Source organism: Macaca mulatta, chromosome 4 (assembly GCF_049350105.2).
Source record: "Macaca mulatta isolate MMU2019108-1 chromosome 4, T2T-MMU8v2.0, whole genome shotgun sequence".
NCBI classification, from domain to species: Eukaryota; Metazoa; Chordata; class Mammalia; order Primates; family Cercopithecidae; genus Macaca; species Macaca mulatta.
In genome coordinates, this window is record NC_133409.1 from 129,130,319 (window position 1) to 129,149,667 (window position 19,349).

At 45.0% G+C, this 19,349-nt stretch overlaps 1 pseudogene; it reads left to right on the forward strand.

The window, feature by feature from the left end:
- The first annotated feature begins 12,212 nt into the window (after positions 1 to 12,212).
- LOC712177 (high mobility group protein B1 pseudogene) lies at positions 12,213 to 12,907 on the forward strand (annotated as a pseudogene).
- The last annotated feature ends 6,442 nt before the right edge of the window (positions 12,908 to 19,349 follow it).

Sequence of the window (19,349 nt, forward strand, 5' to 3'; positions counted from 1 at the left end):
GCCTTGGGCCATTAGTGTTTGAACCTTAGGAGGAATTTTAGAGGTCTGCCCTCACTTGCAAAAATGCAGTGCTCTTGTTGATCACCTAGGTCCTAAATTTATGAATGAATAGGCTCATCAGGCCAGATGCACAGAAGCAAACTTGCACAGCCTGTCCTAGCTGTCCATTTTGCTTTTTTCTCCTTTAGAATATTCTTAAACCACCTTACACTCATTCCTACAGAATCCATTGCCTTTGTTTCTCACCATGTGTCATACTAAAATTCTAATCCTGCTGGTAAGAAAGTTTAGTCCTCAGAGCTCAGGGGCTCCATGTGTCATGTCTGCCCCCAAGGTTTACATGAGTAAGCCTCTGCCTTGCGGGCTATGTAAGATGTAGGTAGTGTGCATGGTAGAGGCTTGCTCCCGTAGGAACTCTGCAGGCATTCACTATGGAGGCGCTGACATGCAGCTCTGCGCTCTCAGCTAGGGTTGGAGATAAGGTGCCATCCACTCTCCTAGCCTAGCCCCACTCCTGATCCTCCCTGAGGGGACATTCTTTCCTAATTCATCCAGCCGGAGATGCACCTTTTCTAATTCTCATAAAGGCTGGAGGTGGCAGTACTTGCATCCAAGTCTCTCCACCATCCTCCTTTCCTCCCTCCTCTACAAATCAGGGGTGAGGAGGACAGACAGTGAAGCTAGATGAAGTGAAACAACCATGTAAGATAATAGGTTCCAAGCTGTTTATATTGCAAGCAAGCATATCACCTGCCCAGGTGAATTGCCTATTGAAACCTGTGCTTGCATAACAAATGGAAAACAACCGGAGTGCAAGCCCTGAACAAATTAGACTTGAGCTCTTCTGACCAGGAGCCTGCCCCGGCCAAGTTACAGAAGAGTATGCAAACCAGCTGGATGCTCTTGGTGGCTCCCAGCCAGGCCAGTGGCTCCCAGCCAGGCCATCAGCTCCAGCAAAAGGCCCTTTACAAGGTTCCCTCGGTGTTTGTGTCCTTGCAGCCTCAAAGACTCTCTCCAGGCTTGCAGGCTCCCCATGTTTGGTGTGTTATGACCCTTGCCTATTCTTTCAGTCTACATCAGTGGTTCCCAACTGGGGTGATTTTTGTCTCCTCCCCCCGGGGACATTTGACAAGGCCTGGAGACACTTTTTGTTGTCACATCCTGGGGAAGGGTGCTATTGCATCAGATGGGAGGAGTCCAGGGATGCTGCTAACCCGCCTACAATGCACGGGACACCCACACAACAAAAAAATCACATGGTTCACAGTGTCAATAGGAACAGGACTGAGAAATTCTTATTGAACCCCCTCTGCCTGGATCTTTTTACTTGCATGTGATTCTTACTCTTTTATTGACCCTTGGACTAATACTTCACCACCCTTTGTCCCAAGCCTAATTCTCACCTGGATGTAGATGTCATGTTCCTTTTCATTCCACATCCTGAAGCCACTAAGCAAAGGAAAGGGTGCCTTCACCTCACCAGGTTCCTATACGTTCTTCAAACACTGGAGCTCTGCAATTATTTCAGGCCATTCTCTGGCTCTTCCTACCACCTCCACACCTGAAAGTCAAGCAGTGACTTTCCTGCAGATCCTACAGATGCCTGTAGGATCAATCTGGTTAATGCTGATATGTTCTTGGTTTCTAAATAGTATGATTTTAGACTTTCAGTTCTATTGGTGAAGGTACAATATATAATAGAAGGAAACTCCAACAATCCCCTACTAAACCTTTGCCCTTTGCTCGGTCTCTTAAAGATTCACGTGCTTCCAGCTCTTAACTAGTGTTGTCCTACTTTTGCTTGTGTTGTAATTTATCTCCTTTCTTGGGTTTTTTTTTTTCTTTTCTTTTCTCATATAAACCTTCTCTACCTCTTTGCACTGCTTGTCTCACATACTATTAAGTAATTTGAATTTTTTTGTTATAGTCTTTAGTTTCCCAACACTGTCTATACTTCTTTAAACAATAGATTTCACCTGCATGGTAGGCAGAATACCCACGAATCCCAAGAAGTCCCTGTCCTAATTCCTAGAACTTGTAGATATGTGACCTTATATGGCAAAGGGGACTTTGCAGATGTGATGAGATAGGGGATTATCCTGAATCATCTGGGTGAGTGCAATAGAAAGCATGAGCCCTTAAAAAGGGGAGAACCCGGCCAGGTACAGTGGCTCACACCTGTGCTCCCAGCACTTTGGGAGGCCAAGGCGGGCGGATCACATGAGGTCAGGAGTTCAAGACCAGCCTGGCCAACATGGTGAAACCCCAAGAGTCCGTCTCCAGTGTTTGAGACGGGGTTTCACTCTGTCGCCCAACAGGAGTGCATATATCCTCTATCTCCCATTACCAAAGATTGATTCAGACATCCGTTCTTGATCTTTCTAGGAGCTGTGAAGTTGCAGAATTTTGGTCTGTTGGGATGCAACCTGGTGCTTACTTACAGATCTTGTTTTGCAAGTAAAAACAGGAAACTGTGGCCGGGCGCAGTAGATCACGCCTGTGATCTCAGCACTTTGGGAGGCCAAGGAGGGGCAGATCACCTGAGGTCAGGAATTCAAGACCAGCCTGGCCAACATGGCAAAATCCCATCTCTACTAAAAATACAAAAATTAGCTAGGTGTGGTGGCCCGCACCTGTAATCACGGCTAGTCTGGAAGCTGAGATAGGAGCATCACTTGAACCCGGGAGGCAGAGGTTGCAGTGAGCTGAGATCGCACCACTGCCCTCCAGCCTGAGCGACTCTGTCTCAGAAAAAAAAAAAAAAAAGAAGAACAGGAGACTCTAGGGAGGCCACCAGGCCTGTCAAGGTTGCATGGTTCTCAGGTGGCAGGCTGGCACCACGCCCCCCGCCCTGACTCATACACTGTTCCTATTTTCATTTCCTTCCCCTTAAAAAAGTAGAACTATCTCATTGATGTAAGAAGAACATACTTGGATTTTTTTTCTCATAAGGAGTCTTTAAAAACACACTGATAGTTGACACTGTATATATCAAGGTTTTCTGGCAAAAATTTTCATGGAATGTAGTTCCGGGAGATGCTCCAGAAAACTTTTTAAAAAGCTTCTGTGGTCAAATAAGCTTGGAAAATGCAGCATGCTTATTCCTGCCTTGGAATGTCATCACATACATAAGCTTAATAAAACTTCTCAGAAGTCTGTAGCAAAGAAGTCCTAATTCAGAGTTTTTCCTTTTCACATAACATCCATTAGCAGGAGGCAAGAAATGCTAGTATAGAAGTGGTTTCGTGTCTTTTCTCTGTCCCTTTCACTTGCTGTGTGGCTGGTTTAGCACTGTAGGTGGCTCTGGCCTGAGGACGCGAGGTGACCCTTTGGGAGTCAAGCAGGTGAGTGCATCCCAGAGCCCCAGAGCCCTGATGAGGTGAAGTCATTTCACCACCCTAGGACAGCTTCTAGTCTTCTTGGGAATGTGAGAAAAACAAACCGTTACTTGCTTAAGCTCTTATAGCTAAGTTTCTGTTCCAAGTAGCCATTTTCCTAATCAAAACAATGTTTCAATGTTTATTCCTGAGTATCACATAATTTTGCTCTGTAGGTGTCGTCTTGGCTTTCTTTATGAATGGTAATTACTGGCTGGGCGCAGTGGCTGAGGCGGGTGGATCACTTGAGGTCAGGAGTTCGAGACCAACCTGGCCAACATGGTGAAACTCTGTCTCTACTAAAAATACAAAAAAAAAATTAGCCAGGTGTGGTGGCGCATGCCTGTAATCCCAGCTACTTTGGAGGCTGAGGTAGGCAAATCACCTGAACCCAGGAGGCGGAAGTGGCAGTGAGCCAAGATAGCACCATTGCACTCCAGCCTGGGCAACAAGAGTGAAACTCTGTCTCAAAAAAAAGAAAAAGAAAAGAAAAGAAAGAAAGGCAATTACTGGGTAGGGGCTAACAAGTTTACAAAGCAGGCCAGCAACAGCATCAAGTCACTCAAGTCAGTGGTTCTCAGTGTGACCCCCAGACCAGCAGCCCCAGCACCACCTGGGAACATATTAGAAATGCACATCCTCAGACCTCACCCTAGATCTGCCGAACCTGAGACTCCAGGGGTGGGGCCGAGCAACTTGTGTTTTGGCAAACCCTCCCGGTGCTCCTTATATACTAACATTTTAGAATCATTTTAGAACTTACTTTAGAACTAACATTTTAGAACTTAGTTACACATTCAACCTCAATGAATTTGTAAACCCAAGCAAGGAAAAACACTTTGAATGAAATAGTTGAGTTTGAACAGCAAGACTCATGCCCACACCTAACAACAGAGAACAGGCTCTGTGAGAAAAGGTGTCAGGCTTTGCCTTGGCAATTCAAACTGAGATAGAAATACTATAAAGGGACCGGGCATGGTGGCTCACACCTGTAATCCCAGCACTTTGGGAGGCCGAGGCAGGTGGATTACGAGGTCAGGAGTTCAAGACCAGCCTGACCAATATGGTGAAACCATGTCTGTACTAAAAATACAAAAATTAGCTGGGTGTGGTGGTGCGGGCCTGTAGTCCCAGCTACTCAGGAGGCTGAGGCAGGAGAATCGCTTGAACCCTGGAGGCAGAGGTTGCAGTGATCAGAAGGACCAACTCTGTCTCAAAAAATAAATAAATAAATAAAATAAAAAATAAAAACAAAGAAGTACTATAAAGGTAACAGTGACAGAAATGGAAGCTACCGCCACTTAAAGAGTGTGGTTAATTGTGGTTCATGTCAAGGTACCAAGAGGCTAATGTTACAATTTTCTTTTTGCTTCACTTCGCTTTGCTTTGCTTTAAGATGGAGTCTCAGTCTGCCGCCCAGGCTGGAGTGCAGTGGCGTGATCTCAGCTCACTGCAACCTTTGCCACCTGGACTCAAGCAATTCTCCTGCCTCAGTCTCCTGAGTAGCTGGGATTACAGGCATGTGCCACCATGCCTGGCTAATTTTTGTATTTTTAATAGAGACAGGGTTTCACTATGTTGCCCAGGCAGGAGTCTTGAACTCCTGACCTGAAGTGATCTGCCCACCTTGGCCTCCCAAAGTGCTGGAATTACAAGCATGAGCCACTGTGCCCAGCCAGTATTGTAATTTTCATAGGAGGCTTTCACTTTACTTTTCTTAATAACATACTGTTCCCTTGCCTCCAACTTGGTTCACAGGGCAATTAGAGTATATAGATAGGATTTGTACAAATCTCAGCAATTTAAGAATCTGCAAAAGTGCATATGAGTGAAGACGAGGTAAGAGCGCGATTAGAAATGCTCAGTGTGACTGGAAATGTTATGAGCATGCTTCATTCTCACTCTCAACTTGAGATCTCCAAACTCACTCTATTCCATCCCAAGGTATCTGCTTTCTCCCTTCTATTAAGCAACCAACCATTACTGAGCACTCTCGATTTTCCAAGGAAGGTGCTCATATATTTTTGGTGAGTCCCATGAAGCCAGTATTTGTAGCAGACGTCTGCTGTAATGCCAGAAGCAGAAGGGACCTGGTCCTCCTTTCCCCACTCTCCCCACACTGTGGAAGCTTCAGGGCACAGAGGCGATTGAGAGCTGCTCAACAGCAGTGGTGCTGAGCTTTCAGCTCTGGCCACAATATCCGGTGGCCGGTGCAGTTGATGTCAACACCAGTTTCTCAACCAGACCAACCCTGAGGCTTTGCCCTGCAAGACTTTCTCTGCTCCCCGAGCTCCCTTAGGTTCTGCTAAGCCTGGTTCTATAGCCTTCCCTTCTATTGTGTGAATTGTCCAAAACGGATTCAATAAATTCCTCTTTTGCCTAAGCAAGCCAGAGTCATTTTCTGTTTGCTTTCAACTTAGAAGTCAGAGTAACATGATATTATCGCCATCTTGTTTAAGTGAAGACACTGACACTTGGAGGTCAAGGAACTTGCCAGATGTGTAGTACCCAGCCTCCAAGATGGCCCCCAGTGATCCTCACCTCTTAGGTATTTATGTCTTTGCATAGTCTCCTCCCGTGTTTAATTGGGACTGGTCTGTGTGGAGTTCAGCAGGGATGGTATGTGACTTCTGAATCGAGACCATAAAGGACATTGCAGCATCTGCCTTGCTCTCTTGGATTGCTTACTCTGGGCAAAGCCAGCACCATGCTGTGAGAATGTATTTACCATGTCTTTTATTTTTGTATTTTTATGCCCCTCCCAGGACTAGCCAGTTTTTAGAAATAGCAAACAACCATGAAGGTGCTTTACAAATGTAAACCAATCAATCCAGAGCCCACAAACTGCCACCTCCTTGGGGCTCTCACCCTCCAGGCCACTATCCACCTGCCCTAATCACCCCAGGAGTAGGAACTAGACAACTAGGGATAGCCTGTATGGCCCAGAGCCTGCTGAAATGATTCAAACTATTCAATCCAAAGCCCGATCACCCTCCCTTGCTCATTCCTTCCCACAGAAACCACCATAATAGTTTGTGCCCCTGGCCGGGCGCGGTGGCTCACACCTGTAATCCCAGCACTTTGGGAGGCCAGGGCGGGCGGATCACGAGGTCAGGAGAATGAGACCATCCTGGCTAACACAGCGAAACCCCATCTCTACTAAAAATAGAAAAATATTAGCTGGGCGTGGTAGCACACATCTGTAGTCCCAGCTACTCGGGAAGCTGAGGCAGGAGAATCGCTTGAACCCGGGAGACAGAGGTTGCAGTGAGCCAAGATCTCACCACTGCACTCCAGCCTGGTGACAGAGCAAGGCTCTGTCTCAAAAAAAAAAAAAAAAAAAAAAAAAACAGTTTGTGCCCCTGTTTTCACTCTGCTCCCTCTGCCTCCTGACTGACCTTGGTACTTCCCCATGTGGCCCCATGGTGTGACACACCCCTTCCTCTTGAGATCTGTGAGCATAACAAACTATCTTTTTATTAGCAGTCATTCCTGATCCGATGGCTTTGCCATACCTAAATATTAATAAAACCTATATTTTAAAACAGAGGACACTCAAGTACCATGTGGTGAAGCCCATATGGAGAGGAACTGAGGCCTCCCACCACAGCAAGCCCCCATTGGCCAGCCAAGTGAGTGAGCCTCCTTGGAAGCACACCCACCAGCCCCAGTTGAACCTTCAGATTATGGCAGCCCTGGCCCACACCCATCTGCAATCTCATGAGAGGAGACACTCTAAGCCAGACTTCCCATTCAGGCTGCTCCAAAATTTGCAGCTTACAGGAACTGAAAGACAATACATGCTTATTGTTATTTTAAGCCACTAAATTTTGAAGTAATTTGTTCCTCAGTAATGGCTTCTAAGTGGAGGAACTGATTCCTCCACTAACCCCATTTGGGGTTTCCTTATTGCCTCTCCAGTGTACCAGCATGAGAAAGAGCAAGATACTTTGGGCTTTCTGACTCAAATGGTAAGAAAACAAAAAAAATTGAATTTCACATAACAAGAATTCAAGAAGAAGAGCATCCAGGGTAGATTAACAAAGCAGCCCAGTGATCTCACTCAGGCCCCAGATGATACTCTTCATTTCTCTGCTCACTCAGCCTGTCAGCTGAGCATTCTCTTTTTCAAAAGATGTTAGCATCATTCCAAGCATCTCATACAGACAGGACAGTGTGAATCTTCCCAGAAACCTCTTTTTTTTTTTTTTTTTTTTTGAGACGGAGTCTCGCTCTGTCACCCAGGCTGGAGTGCAGTGGCCAGATCTCAGCTCACTGCAAGCTCCGCCTCCCGGGTTTACGCCATTCTCCTGCCTCAGCCTCCCGAGTAGCTGGGACTACAGGCGCCTGCCACCTCGCCCGGCTAAGTTTTTTGTATTTTTAGTAGAGACGGGGTTTCACCATGTTAGCCAGGATGGTCTCGATCTCCTGACCTCGTGATCCGCCCGTCTCGGCCTCCCAAAGTGCTGGGATTACAGGCTTGAGCCACCGCGCCCGGCCCCCAGAAACCTCTTAACTGACTTACTCCCTCTGGCCAGAATTGCAGTGTATGGCCATACCTAAGACAATCACTGGTAAGTAGGCTGGGAGAAGGAGTGCATTGATTGGCTTAGACCAATTACCAATGGGAGTGCAGTGATTGGCTTAGACCAACTACCAGTGGGAGCCCAGTGATTGGCTTAGACTGGCTACCAATGGGAGCACAGTGATTGGTTTAGGCCGATGACCAGTGGGCATGCAGTGATTGGCTTAGATGGATTACCAATGGGAGTGCAGTGATTGACTTCAACTGATTACCAATGGGGGCTCAGTGATTGGCTTAGACCAATTACCAATGGGAGCACAGTGATTGGTTTAGACCAATTATCAATGGGAACACTGTGATTGGCTTCCACTGATTGCCAGTGGGAATGCAGTGATTGGCTTTGCTTAGACCGATTACCAATGGGAGAGCAGTTATTGGTTTAGACCAATTATCAATGGGAGTGCAGTGATTGGCTTCCAATTACCAATGGAAGCCTAACGATCAGTTTTTCTTTGGGGATGAAGTTTGGGAGTTCTTCACTTGATCACATAGGGCTGGGGACACCCTTGAACAAAATCCAGGTTCTGGCAACAAGGAAAACCTATGCACAAGGGTTGGGGTGATGAACGACTTAGGTACATTATCTTCTATATAAACCATCAAGAAGTCAGCTGCACTAGCGAGAAAGGCAATAGAGGCCCAGAGAAGGTGTCAGGAAAGCAGAAGAAAGAGTCGGGGCAGGTAGGTCGGGGCCAGTTGGAGGGCCTTGGGCTTTACACATAGAACGAATCACCTGAATGAGTCACTCCCTAAACCACTGTTCCTTCACCCCATTCTCCCTCCTGAGGATGTGTTCTGCACCTGCTCACACATGTGACTGTTCTTTCACATCACCAGTGTGAGTCAGGGTGACATGACCCAGCTGCCTCCAGAAGCCTCCCAGCCAACGGACGCAGAGCAGGCTGTGGGCAAATCAGTCAGGTGGTGGCTGCTGATTAGAATTCATCCGCATTCTCAGGGTGGAGGGCAGCAGGAGATGTGTGCAGCCTCCTCCCCTATGGAGGGGATGCAGGATGCTATTTGTTTAAATGGTGGTTGGTTACACCAGAAACACTTGGCCTCCTTTATCTGGATATAGAATAACCCAGCACAAATAGATCAGTCGTAGTAGTAGTACAACAGCTATAGTAGCCCAACCCTTTTATTTTGTAGATGTAGAAAACCAAGTTCATATTGAAGTGACTTGGCCAGGATCAAAAAGGCCAAGCTGGAACTAAGACTGAGTCTTAAGACTCTTGCTTTGATTCTCTCTCATCATACCTTATAGGAAGAGTTTCTATGCTAAATTCTATGCCAGATCTATAATGTCATTTTTCTGAGACACAAAACTGCTTTAGGTAGGTGATCTAATAGTTCCTCATGTTCATCTGAAATCTACTAATTATGTTTGACATGGAGACTTTTATTTTTAATGTTGTGTAATTAGACTTTCAAGTTCCGCCCTTAAAACTTTTTATCTGTTGTTTACCAAAACAGGCCAAGATTCCAGCTAATAATATTTTCAACCACTTTTGTCATTCTCCAATAAATTATATAGAAAATTGTCAAGAGTAATTCCTGGTCGGGCGTGGTGGCTCATGCCTGTAATCCCAAGACTTTGGGAGGCCAAGGCAGGCGGACCATGAGGTCAGGAGTTCGGGACCAGCCTGACCAATATGGTGATACCCCATCTCTACTAAAAATACAAAAAAAAAAAAAAAATTAGCTGGGCGTGGTGGTGCGCGCCTGCAATCCCAGCTACTCAGGAGGCTGAGGCAGGAGAATCACTTGAACCCGGGAGGCAGAGGTTGCAGTGAGCCGAGATTGCGCCATTGCACTCCAGCCTGAGCAACAAAGTGAGACTCTGTCTCAAAAAAAAAAAAAAAGTAATTCCTTTCCATTGATAGCAGAAATCAGAGACTTCAAGTATCCAGTTCAAGTTCACTGGACTCACTACTTCAAAGGCAGTATAATAAGCTCCCTGAGATGATCTTTCTGAAGTAACTCTTTTCTGTCTATCAGCTGACTTGCAGAACTGATTGTGTACTTGACACAGATCCACATGACTCAGTGCAATGGGAGTAGTTCAGCAGTTTTGAATTCTTAGATGATTTTCGCTCTTTGTTTCTTGGTTTGTTTGAAGAGATCAAAAGGGAGCTGTATCGTTGTGTGATAAGTGTGTCTCTATCACTGTTTTCCATAGCTTTCCCTTCCAAGATCCATTATAACTTTGGAAATGTGGTGAAATGTATCTTATAGGACTCTATTAAAAGACTAAATCTGGTAAGGTTTAGTCTAGGGATGTGTGTGTGTGTGTGTGTGTGCATGCGCACATGCCTGCATGTATGCTAGGAGCAGGCAGAGTGGGGAAAGGAAGTGATGTGGGGGTTGCAATTGTAGCAGTTGCAACAAAACAAGGATGTTTAGCACACATCTACAATAAACATGATCTTCATTATTTTTAGTTAGCCACATTATTGTTATACCCAGAAAAATAATTTTAAAAGCTTTCAAAGTTTAAAGAAATGATTCACAGCAGAAAATCAGAATCCAAGTTGGCAGTCTGTTCAAACCATCATTACTTCTCCCACTAATTTTCAGGTCACTATCAGTAAAACATTTTTAGTCAAGCAAACAATTTAACAATTATTTGTCCTCATCCACTTTTGCACACAGTTGAATAAGCTAATGTGGGCTGGAAACAAAATTAGAAACAAACTCTGATTAAACCATTCATTCATCAAATGTACATTCAACACTAGGTATCTGACAGGTTTTGTATTATGAGAAAAGAAACAGTAAACAGGAATCTGGGTGCAGTCGCTCAGGCCCATAATCCCAGTACTTTGGGAGGCCAAGGTAGGCGAATCACCTGAGGTCAGGAGTTCAAGACCGGCCTAACCAACATGGTGAAACCCTATCTCTACTGAAAATACAAAAATTAGCCAGGGTGTGGTGGCACATGCCTGTAACCCCAGTTACTTGGGAGGCTGAGGCAGGAGAATTGCTTGAACCAGGGAGGTGGAGGCTACAGTGAGCTGAGATCGTACCTCTGCACTCCAGCCTCGGCAACAGAGCGAGACTCTGTCTCAACAACAATAACAACAATAAGAAACAGTAAACAGGAAAAGACAAAGGGTTTCCATTCAATAGAACCCTGTGGTGGAGGCCTGGACAGCATGCATGGGCACACACTGGCGAGGCACCAGTCTTGGTGTGAGCAAGCAGACAGTGCAGGAAAGCCTCCAGGAGGAGGTGATGTCAGAATTAAATGTGGAAGGACAGGTGAGAGTAGACAGACATGGAGGTAAAGGGAACAGGAGAAAGAAAGGCTTGGAGTTGTGAGGAGGCAGCGTGCACGTCAAGGACCTCACAGTTAACATGGGGGGTGGGGTGGTGGGGTCAGCGGGGAGTAAGGGAGTGAGAAGGATGGAGGCAGAGGGTGGGGTGTTCATGCGGGGATGGGTTGGCTTTGCCAGGAAATGAGACTAAATCCTGATAGCCGTGGGAGCTATTGTAGAAATCATTTCAGGCTGATCAGATTTATTTGGGTTTACTGGAGGAGGGAGGAGGCTGTTTGTATGTATTTATTTAATCTTGTTTGGACAAGCCTTAAGCTTAGTAAAGGACAATACGAGGTCCTTAATATTGAAAGAGCCAACATATACCGTCATACATTATTGCAACATTCTCGTTATTCACGTAGTGCATTCAGATGAATATATTCTCAACAAATATTTCCTTCATTTGTAACATCTAGGCAGAGGTGGGCAAGAGCAGATAAAAGAGATGGCAAACTTTGATGACCTTCTTTATATGCCTCAAGGCCTCACCACTGATATGTCATTGAATATTCCACACTGGCTTCCTCCGACTCTTTTTATCAAGGTCTTAACAATCATTGTGTCAACATGTGACCTTATAAACTGTACACAAGGACCCTTTTTGGGACAACGTGATCATGGGAGAGAAATCTCTCCGTTTGCCTCCCTCTCCCTACCCATCTGTGCTTCTGCCTGAAGTCATCAGCATTTCAGATATTAAAACTGTGTTCTTTAGGTCTTAGCCACCAGTTTTTATTTGCATAAGCCATACCAAGAAAATGAGAAATTCCTTTTGTGGCTTCACTACTTGGAACTTTGAAAAGAATGAACAGTAACATTCTCAGTCAGATTCAGATTTCGTATAAAACCTGCTTTAGAGAACTGAAGGATAAGATATGCTTATTTAAAACTTTTAAATTATCATCCTCTCGATAGAGACAACACCAGGACAAGTGAGAGCCAGACAGAAACTGGGCGACTCTGCCTCACCAAGGAAAAATTACTCAACGTGAGCAAAGGAGATCCTAAGAAGCCAAGAGGCAAAATGTCATCATACGCATTTTTTGTGCAAACTTGTCAGGAGGAGCATAAGAAGAAGCATCCGGATGCTTCAGTCAACTTCTCAGAGTTTTCTAAGAAGTGCCCAGAGAGGTGGAAGACCATGTCTGCTAAAGAGAAAGGAAAATTTGAAGATACAGCAAAGGCGGACAAGGCCGGTAATGAAAGAGAAATGAAAACCTATATGCCTTCTAAAGGGGAGACAAGAAAGAAGTTCAAGGATCCCGAGGCACCCAAGAGGCCTCCTTCAGCCTTTTTTCTGTTCTGTTCTGAGCGTTGCCCAAAACATCCTGGCCTGTCCATTGGTGACGCTGCGAAGAAACCAGGAGAGATGTGGAATGACACCGCTGCAGGTGACAAGCAGCCTTAGGAAAAGAAGGCTGCAAAGCTGAAGGAAAAATGCACAAAGGCTCTTGCTGCATATTGAGCTAAAGGAAAGCCTGATGCAGCAAAAAAGGGACTTGTCAAGGCTGAAAAAAAGCAAGAAAAAGAGGAGGAAGCTGAGGAAAATGAAGAGGGTGAGGAGAGGGAGATGAAGAGATGAAAATGAAGAAGACAATGATCATTAATAAGTTGGTTCTAGCTTTTTTTTCTTGTCTGTAAAGCATTTAGCCTGCCTGTACACAACTCACTCCCTTTAAAGAAAAAAAACGAAATGTAAGGCTGTGTAAAATTTGTTTTTAAACCACACGGTGTCTTCTTTTGTATAATTTAACACACTACCGAAATGTGTCTTTAGATAGCCCTGTCCTGGTGGAATTTTTTTTCTGTTTATATTTTGAGATGGAGTCTCCTCTGTCACCCAGGCTGGAGTGCAGTGGCACCATCTTGGCTCACTCCATCCTCTGCCTCCCGGGTTCAAGTGATTCTCCCGCCTTGGCCTCCTGAGTAGCTGGGATTGCAGGCGCATGCCACCACGCCTGGTGGTATTTTCAATAACCACTAACCTTGCCTGGTAAAGTATGGGGGTTGTAAATTGGCATGGAAATTTCAAACAAGTTCTTTTTGGTACACAGCACAAATTAGTTATATATGGCAATGGTAGTTTTTTTCATCTTCAGTTGTCTCTGATACAGCTTATACCAAATAATTGTTGTTCCATTAACTGAATATCACTCTGTAATTGCAAAAAAAAAAAAAAAAAGTTGCAGCTGTTTTCTTGACATTCTGAATGCTTCTAAGTAAATACAATTTTTTTTCTTTTTTTTTTTTTTGAGACTGAGTTTTGCTCTTGTTGCCCAGGCTGGAGTGCAGTGGTGCGATCTCAGCTCATCACAACCTCCGCCTCCCAGTTTCAAGTGATTCTCCTGCCTCAGCCTCCTGAGTAGCTGGGACTACAGGCATGCACCACCACACCCAGCTAATTTTGTATTTTTAGTAAAGACGGGGTTTCTCTATGTTGGTCAGGCTGGTCTCAAACTCCTGAACTCAGGTGATCCATCTGTCTCAGCCTCCCAAAATGCTGGGATTACAGGTGCGAGCCACCGCACCCAGCCTAAATACAATTATTTTTTATTAAAAAAAAAAAAAAAGTATTATCCTGTCAAGAGCCACCCTAACCAGACTCAGTACAATGTTAAAACACATCACCCAGAAAAGATGGCACCTTCAGTTCATGCCAGAGAATCTCTCTTGCCGGTAAAAAGTTTAAAAAATAAAATAAAAAACACATCACCCAATTTGGGCAGTGTTAGCAAATGCGCCCATTTTTCATTGCAAGTTTGCAAGTTCTTTTTTTTCCCTTTTTTCCTTATTTATTTCCTTGTTGTCTTTGTTTTTTGTTTGTTTGAGACGGAGTCTTGCCCTGTCACCCAGCCTGGAGTGCAGTGGCGTGATTTCAGCTCACTGCAACCTCTGCCTCCTGGGTTCAAGCGATTATCCTGCCTCAGCCTCCCCAGTAACTGGGATTACAGGCACCTGCCACCATGCCCAGCTAATTTTTGTATTTTTAGTAGACACAGGGTTTCACCATGTTGGCCAGGCTGGTCTTGAATGCCTGACCTCAGGTGGTCTGCCCATCTTGGCCTCCCAAAGTGCTGGAATTACAGGCATGAACCACCATGTCTGGCCAATTTATTTCTTTTTTAAAGAGACAGGATCTTACTATGTTGTTCAGGTTGGTCTCAAACTCCTGGGCTCAAGCCATCCTCCAGCCTCAGCCACTGCCTCCCCTCCCCAGCCCCCAATTGCTGGGATTACAGATGTGCACCACTTAAGGTTTTGCATTTATTTTCAAACTTTTTTTTTTTTTTTTGGCTCCTTTCCTGGTCATCATAGTCACATTAAAAAAAAAAGAAAGAAAGAAAGAATACATTTAGATAAGTCAACATTAGGAACTACTTATTACTCCCATAGAACATCTATTGTTTTAGGTGCAAATATTTCCAAAATCTAACTATTTGTATGTATTTTTCCTCTTAATTTACCTGAGAGATGCTCACAAGTGTTGAACTTAATGAAGGAAAATTATAATTTTCTCTTTGTGATTTTTTAAAAGAGTAGTCAAGGGTAATTTATTATAACAAACCACGAAAGGAGATTACATTTTAACAGTATTTTGTTGATTTATAAGCCAGCAATGACTTCATCGGCCCAGTCAATGAAAGACCACAAGAGTTTTAAATAAACTCGCCACGTGCTGAGCTGTGTGCCTCCCTTATTCTATCCCCCTACCCTCTGCAGTTTAATGACATAAGGTGAGTAATGCTACAATCTGTTGAAGACTCAACAAGGTCACGCTCTGTAGACACCACAAGAGTTAAACTGAACTTTAATAATAACTTCAGGCTAGGGTGCTGGAGGAGGGAGAGCACCAGGAAAAAGAGCTAGTGCATGTGGGGCTTAATACCTAGGCGATGGGTTGATGGGTGCAGCAAACCACCATAGCACATGCGTACCTATGTAACAAACCTGCACATCCTGCACATGTACCCTGGAACTTAACATAAAGAAAAAAAATAGGCCGGGTGCCGTGGCTCACGTCTGTAATCCCAGCACCTTGGGAGGCCGAGGTGGGCAGATCACGAGGTCAGGAGTTCAAGTCCAACCTGGCCAATATGGTGAAATCCCGTCTCTACTAAAAATACAAAAATTAGCTGGGCATGGTGGCATGCGCCTTTAGTCGCAGCTACTGTGGAGGCTGAGGCAGAAAAGTCACTTGAACCTGGGAGGCGGAGCTTGCAGTGAGCCAAGATCACGCCACTGCACTCCAGCCTGGGTGACAGAGAGAGACTCCATCTCAAAATAAATAAATAAATAATAATAATTACTCAAGGTTTATCTTACAATGCTGCCACCTCCCCCAAACAAGTCTGGAGATTGAATGGACATGATTTTAATAAGAGAGGGGTGGAGGGTAAGGGCTGCATTTGGGGAGATGGGTAGAGGAAGAGGAGGCAGGTTGAAAATAGTTTTTTAAAATCCTGGTCACTGAGTGGAAAGCATGCTCATGTTCCTAGGAGCAGAGGCGGAAAATGGGTTAAACTTGAGGGACACACTAGGAGTTAATCATTCAGGGTTCAGGGTGAATGCAAGTAAGAATTCTAAAAATAACAACTTCTCCTTCAAAACTGAAGCAGTCTGCAAGAAGCAGAATTGGAGAGCTTATTAGCTTGACTCCTTTGCCCTCTGCTGCTGATGCTCCCAGTTTAAATCCTGGCACAATCCTAAAATAAGAGTTAGCTCTGCAAAGGTAAAAAGAATTGAGGACACTGAAGAATATATATCAGGTGAGTTTAGTGGCACAAAACTAGCTCACAATTCCACATTGTGTTAGAGCAGCTCCGACCTCTGCATTCTTGCGTCCACAAAGGTAACTGAAAGGGAAGCGGCCAGGTAAGTCATCGTTGCGAGCCTTTCTCCCGTTCCACCTCTTCTCATTTTGTGGTGTCAGTTGCTTCGGAAAGAACAAGGGCAAAGGAAAGGTTGCTGAAGGAAGGCATTCCCTTGTGTGTACATGTCAGTTTCACATTCTGCGCCCTTTATGCCAAAGAGGCCCTTGCTAGATATCATTTCCTCCTAGTTTGCCACCAAGATGGACAACAGACCTTTTCAACAAACCCTGCAAACTTTTAAAATTAATACTGCTGACACCAGGACAGATGTTACAAGAGAAATCTCTTCCTCCTTTCTTCTCCTCCTTCCCTAGTCATTTCACCCTCAAACATTTTGGGGCCCTGTACTGGATACTGGAGACACAAAGGAGACTAGAACATTCTCTGTCATTGAATTATTCTCAGTCAAGTGAAGACAGAAACTGGGGTCTGAAAATTTTGAATAGTAAAGCCATTTGTGACAGAGACGCACCTCATATTGGAAGTGAAACTTACATTTCCTGGCTCATAATGAAGACCTCTATGCTCAACACCACGTACAAAACATGTGCTATGTATAAAATGGGTAAATTCCATTAACAAATACATTTATCATTTTGGGATAGGCTGTGTCAAGACAGCAGACTTTCAAGTACTAACTCATCTTCCCCTTCTACCTTCTTTTTCAATGGCCTTATCTGAATGACTCTGTGCCCACTACTAGATAGGTGGTCTAAGACTTCTTGCCTTTTTTTTTTTTTGAGATAGAGTCTTGCTCTGTCACCCAGGCTGGAGTGCAGTGGCATGATCTCGGCTCACTGCAACCTCTGCCTCCCAGGTTCAAGTGATTCTCCTGCCTCAGCCTCCTGAGTAGCTGGGACTACAGGCGCGTGCCGCCATGCCTGGCTAATTTTTGTATTTTTAGTAGAGACAGAGTTTCACTATGTTGGCCGGGCTTGTCTCGAACTCCTGACCTCGTGATCTGTCCGCCACAGCCTCTCAAAGTGCTGGGATTACAGGTGTGAGCCACCACGCCTGGCTGACTTCTTGCTTTTTTCACTGAATGGTTTGGAGCACACACAAAGGGCTCACACCTGGCACTGTCACTTATGAGCAGTATAAATTTGGGCAAGATTCTTAACTTTTCTGAACCTCGGGTTTCACATCTAGGACCCAGAGCTAATATTTGTTTCCTCATGGGATTGTTGTGATATTAAAAATAAAATACTGGGACACAGTAAGCATGCAATAAATAGAAGCAGTTGTTACTAACAAAGAGACTGTCTACCATCTCCTCTTGTTTTAAGCCTCCTTCCTGAGAGAGGTGGAGAAAGAAGGCCTAACTAGCAAGTGTGGTTTTCTGGAGGGAGCAGGACTTGCAGCTGTTGCGGCATGATACAGTAGAAGCAGAGCTTCAGCTCTACCAGGACATTCTTCCATTTCCATATGACAGAGTGTCCTGATGCAGCTGGGCTTTTGGGGGTAAGCACCCAGCAACCCCAGGAAATTGGAGTTGAAGTTGTGGGTGTCAGAGACCAGGAGAGGTTCCAGGTTTCATAAGAAGTTTCTAAGTTTATAGATAAGCTGGTGACACGAAACCAGGGAATAGATCATGTTATATTTATTTATTCCCTTATGAGCAACTCACATCTTTTTGCTTTCAGATGTTGCAAATTCATCCCACCTCCCACTGCAGCTATGATTCTCAGAGAAAGTAAGTGTTCGTTGCTTGGATAAATAAATCTATTGCCTCTCAACCCTACCCTGCTTTGAGCCATTAGGCCTCTTCCCCTTTCCCCACTCTTCCTTAGAGGTCCAAAAATGCTTCTAGAAAGTATAACTTGAAAACCACTGCCATGATGAAATGTTGGGAACCTTGTTCACATGCTAAAGCTCAGTATCACCTCTACTTCAGCTGAAGATCCCTAAAGCTCAGTATCACCTCCACTCCAGCTGATCACTAAAGCTCAGTATCACCTCCACTCCAGCTGATCACTAAAGCTCAGTAGCACCTCTACTCCAGCTGAAGATCCCTAAAGCTCAGTAGCACCTCTACTCCAGCTGAAGATCACTAAAGCTCAGTATCTCCTCCACTCCAGCTGAAGATCACTAAAGCTCAATAGCACCTCTACTCCAGCTGAAGATCACTAAAGCTCAGTAGCACCTCTACTCCAGCTGAAGATCACTAAAGCTCAGTAGCACCTCTACTCCAGCTGAAGATCACTAAAGCTCAGCATCTCCTCCACTCCAGCTGAAGATCACTAAAGCTCAGTATCTCCTCCACTCCAGCTGAAGATCACTAAAGCTCAGTATCTCCTCCACTCCAGCTGAAGATCACTAAAGCTCAGCATCTCCTCCACTCCAGCTGAAGATCACTAAAGCTCAGCATCACCTCCACTCCAGCTGAAGATCACTAAAGCTCAGCATCACCTCCACTCCAGCTGAAGATCACTAAAGCTCAGCATCACCTCCACTCCAGCTGAAGATCACTAAAGCTCAGCATCACCTCCACTCCAGCTGAAGATCACTAAAGCTCAGTAGCACCTCCACTCCAGCTGAAGATCACTAAAGCTCAGCATCTCCTCCACTCCAGCTGAAGATCACTAAAGCTCAGCATCTCCTCCACTCCAGCTGAAGATCACTAAAGCTCAGCATCACCTCCACTCCAGCTGAAGATCACTAAAGCTCAGCATCACCTCCACTCCAGCTGAAGATCACTAAAGCTCAGCATCACCTCCACTCCAGCTGAAGATCACTAAAGCTCAGCATCACCTCCACTCCAGCTGAAGATCACTAAAGCTCAGCATCACCTCCACTCCAGCTGAAGATCACTAAAGCTCAGTATCACCTCCACTCCAGCTGAAGATCACTAAATCTCAGCATCACCTCTACTCCAGCTGAAGATCACTAAAGCTCAGTAGCACCTCTACTCCAGCTGAAGATCACTAAAACTCAGCATCACCTCCACTCCAGCTGAGGATCACTAAAGCTCAGCATCACCTCTACTCCAGCTGAAGATCACTAAAGCTCAGCATCACCTCCACTCCAGCTGAAGATCACTAAAGCTCACTATCTCCTCCACTCCAGCTGAAGATCACTAAAGCTCAGTATCTCCTCCACTCCAGCTGAAGATCACTAAAGCTCAGTATCCCCTCCACTCCAGCTGAAGATCACTTCTCTCATTGCCTCTTTAATGTCTGCTTCACAACATTTT